Here is a 4,282-nt window from a genome sequence, read left to right as displayed (position 1 = left end):
CACATTTGAAAATAGTGTGGATTATATTTATCATCAGATAAAAACCGTTTTTACTTACATAATTTGTTTTTACACAAATGAAAATATTTGAAGAACCAAAGGGAACAAAAAAGAGAAATCAAATTTGTCTTCAGAATATAATTAATTTCATATTCATTACTCTATTTATTGAATAATTATAATTTCTAGTGACTAAAAATTCTGTGAAGAAATAAAAAATAGGTTAGTTTTTGCATGTCAATCATATATTTGCTGGGTTCTTTTTTTTTTCAGTTGAACATGGTTTTAATCTTGTTGTCCCACTTGTTGATAATGTTCTTCAATCTGAAAGTCTGATAATTCTTTGGACCACAGTCATAAATCATAATTTTTTTAAAGTTAGATTTACCTTTTCTACTTTAATTTAAATCTTTAAATTTTTAATTATTGTGGATGACGAATGCAAAATAATTGTACATATTTATGAGGTACCTGTGATATGTCAATACAAAGCATATAACGCATAATGATGAAATCAGGGTAATTGACATATTCATTGTCTCAAGCATCTATCATTTCTTTGTGTTAGGAACATATCAATTGCAATCTTTTGGTTATTTTGAGTATCATACTAAATGGGGAAAAACTAAACCCCTTTCTTTTAAAATCTTGAACAAGACAAGGATCCCCATTTTCATCACTTTTATTCAACATAGCACTGGAAGTCCTAGCCAGAGCAATTAGATAAGAGAAAGAAATAAAGTTCATCCAAATGGGAAAGAAAGAAGTCAAACTATCCTTATTTATAGAGGATATGATCTTTTATATTTAGAAAAAGCTGAAGTCTCCACCAAAAAATTTTTCATTGAACTGATAAACAACTTCAATGAAGTTGAAGAATACAAAATCAGCACACATAAATCAGTAGTGTGTCTATATGCCAACAGTAAACAATCTGAAAACCAAGTAAGTAATCTTATTTACAATAGCTGCAAATAAAGTAGAATACATAGGAATAAACGTAAAGAAAGAAGTGAAAGTTCTGTACAATACAAAATTATAACACATTCATGAAAGAAATTGAAGAGGACACACACAAAAGATGGAAAGATATTTCATGTTCATGAATTGGAAGAATTAATATTGTTAAAATGCCCATACTACTCAAAACAAACTACAGATTCAATGCAGTCCCTATCATGAATTATTGACCATGCACAACAGTTTGTCATATTCTTACACAAAATTCAATTTTATAAATCCTTCTGGCTCTTCCCATTTGTTAGTACATCTGGAGGAGTGTTACAGACTGATCAAGTTTTACATGCCCGCTCTACATAATTATAGAACTTCTGTAGATTATTTTGTTTCTTTTGAGATAGGAACAAGGAGTGTTCAAATATCTGTAATTGCCAGTATGCTGCATTTCTGCAGACAGAAATATTGGTTCAAACTATGGAATTGACATTATGCCATCTTGTTCTTTCCAGCCTTGCATATATAATACAAATTATACTGAAAGCGGAAAGGAGGTGTAAATGCCATTTCCTTGGTTAGTATAATCATGTTTCTGGATTTGGGTAATATTGTGGTCCTGCAAAATCATTGAGCAAGTATTTATACAGTGTGGTTGATTCAGGAAGGAACACAATGTTTTCTTCAGTTAGTTCCACTTGGATTCTGCTTCTGAAATGTATCTTATTTCCACACGTCAGAAACAGGATGAAATAACACCAGTAATAATGACTTTATAACTATGTAGTACTGTCATTATACACAATAGATACGTATGTCTTCAAGAGTTTGTAATACAAGTGCGAAAGCAACTGCTTATATTATAGGCTCCCAAACACCACTGGTGCCGCCTAGACATTCACAACTCAAATATTAAATAGTTAGGAACAAATGCTCTGACTTCATTATTAGCCAAATCATTCAAATTTCCTATATATTTTGTATGTTGTTTCCACGGACACCTTTGCTCTATCTACAGTATCCCAGTATATCCAGTGAAGTTTGGTTCAGCTGATCAGCTTAACCATCCTCCCTCAGCAGAGTAAGGGGTGAATATGGATTTTTGTTTGGAATATTTATGTAACACAATAATTCTAGGTCATATTTCTTCAAGTTATTTCTGTCTCATTATCAATAATTTTTCCCAAAGAGAGAGAAATCTGTCTGAAACCTAAGTCTGTCCTTTAGAATTGAATTCTTAGTCCTCTTAAAGCTCCAACCAAGAGTTCATCAGCACTAATGTTCTCTTCTACCTAGGTAACCTAAATCACAATAAAATTCCAAGACGACAGGAGAGTGCTTATAGGAGAAAACTAATTATTTACATTGGGCATTTCAGAACTCTCCAAAAATTTAAGTAGTAATAGTTTGTGTCAAAATTAATAAGACGTAGTTCTTCTCCAAAAATATAGGGTGGAATACATGCATAGCCAGATAAAAATAGAGCAAGTGCATTGCTTGACACCACTGAAGCAGCTATCTAGTGAACAAAAGTAGTCTTTATTCCCACAGTTACAAAATAATGAAAGATACAGTATTCCCTCAAATTAACATGTAAAAGAGAACTAAAAGAATGTGTTTGTCAAAATTTCAGTACTAGTATGGTTACCTTTATCATCACTGAGCAAAAGGATGCATTAAAACTTTAATTGTCAAAGCAAGCTTTAAACACCAAGAAAAATGACTGGAGATCAAGGAGAGTATGTTTCACTATATTTCAGAACATAGCTCACCCAAACTCTCCAAGGACACTGAAAGACTGCAGTTGAACAAAGAACTTAACAGGTATTTTGTAAGACTGACCTGACAGTTTATAAAAATGGTTTCCTGTAAATATCTCTTCTTTCCAAGGGAACTCTGGTCTTATAAAAATGTTTTTAATCCATTTAACCCTGAATAGTTGCACAGGTTAAACGATTTTCTTATTATTCATAATACAAATGCATGCCTATTTTTGAACTTTCTTTCAAACACTGTGGTAAGCACTTTACAAATATTGTATCCCTTGGTTTTGTTAAAGAAACACTTTTGACAAATTAAATTTAACAGAGTTCATTTGAGCCAAGAACAATTCATAAATCAGGCAGCAGTCAGAATCAGAAGAGTCTCAGAGAGCTCCACCCAGCAGTGTGAGCAGTGAGATTTTATAGGATAGCCACAGAAGCAGAGTTGAGAAATCACCTGATTGGCTACAACTAGGCATCTGCTTTATTTGGGCATGGAGTGATCAGTTGGCTACCTGTAATTGGCTGAAACATGGCTGCTTGTGATTGGCTGAAACTAGACTCTTCCTTGTACTCCTAACTTAGGTTTGAGACTGTTTACATATTAACTTAGGTTGTAATTTGCTTTGTAGGGACTCAGGGTATGGAGACAGCCTCAGTCTAATGGCCTCCTGCTTATTTATCAGTCTTCACACACACAGACACACACACACACACACACATGCACCCAACTAATATATCTTAATATCATTTCCATTTTACAGATAAAAAACAAATAAGAATGCTTATGTCCCTCACTTTAAAAAAACTATGTTTGATCAACAGTATGTCTTTAAGATAAGGACATAACATCTTGAATTTAGTGAACTGTTTTTCTTCTTGGCTGATGATTGCAAAATAATATTCTCAGTCTTTCTACTGTTTGTTCAGAATTCTTCTATTCGAAGGCTTAATATTATCATGAAATAACTCGATAAACAATTTCACCATTAAGTAGTATATCTGCTTGCTTCAGAGTCAAAATAATCCTACTGGTTCTAGTTGTTTGATAGACTATGATAAATTAAATACGATTGATTACTTGAATATTGATAATTTTAAATTGGCTTATTGGTAGAATGGTTAAACTAATAAATATAAGAGTGTTATGGAAAGGTAATAGTAAGGCATTTTCACCTTTGCATCATTTTTATACAATACGACAATATATAATGCTTTGAAGTATTCAGATAATTTGCATATTGTATGATTGAATTAGAGATGTCTCCGTATTTTGCAACTTGCTACATTACAGCTGAGTGTTTGGAGTGCAACATTCTTTTAAAGGTCACGAAATAACTGTAATTTGTTCAGGGAAGTCTTACAGGCTAGACATTGTTCCCCCCTCCAGATCGACACTCAGTCTCTCTTTACCAAGTTTCCGCTACTGGAGTCTGATTCCTCAGAAGTTCTCTTGTTTTCTGGCTTTCTGTTTGACAGAAAACAAGATTCTGCCAGTGAGAGATATCATCAGGAAATCTAAATGTGAAGAAAAGAGGTTAGGCATTTAATTCCACCTTCCTCTC

This window comes from Colobus angolensis, unplaced genomic scaffold, assembly GCF_000951035.1.
Source record: "Colobus angolensis palliatus isolate OR3802 unplaced genomic scaffold, Cang.pa_1.0 Scaffold51, whole genome shotgun sequence".
Lineage (NCBI taxonomy): Eukaryota > Metazoa > Chordata > Mammalia > Primates > Cercopithecidae > Colobus > Colobus angolensis.
Note: the sequence above shows the minus strand (reverse complement) of the source record.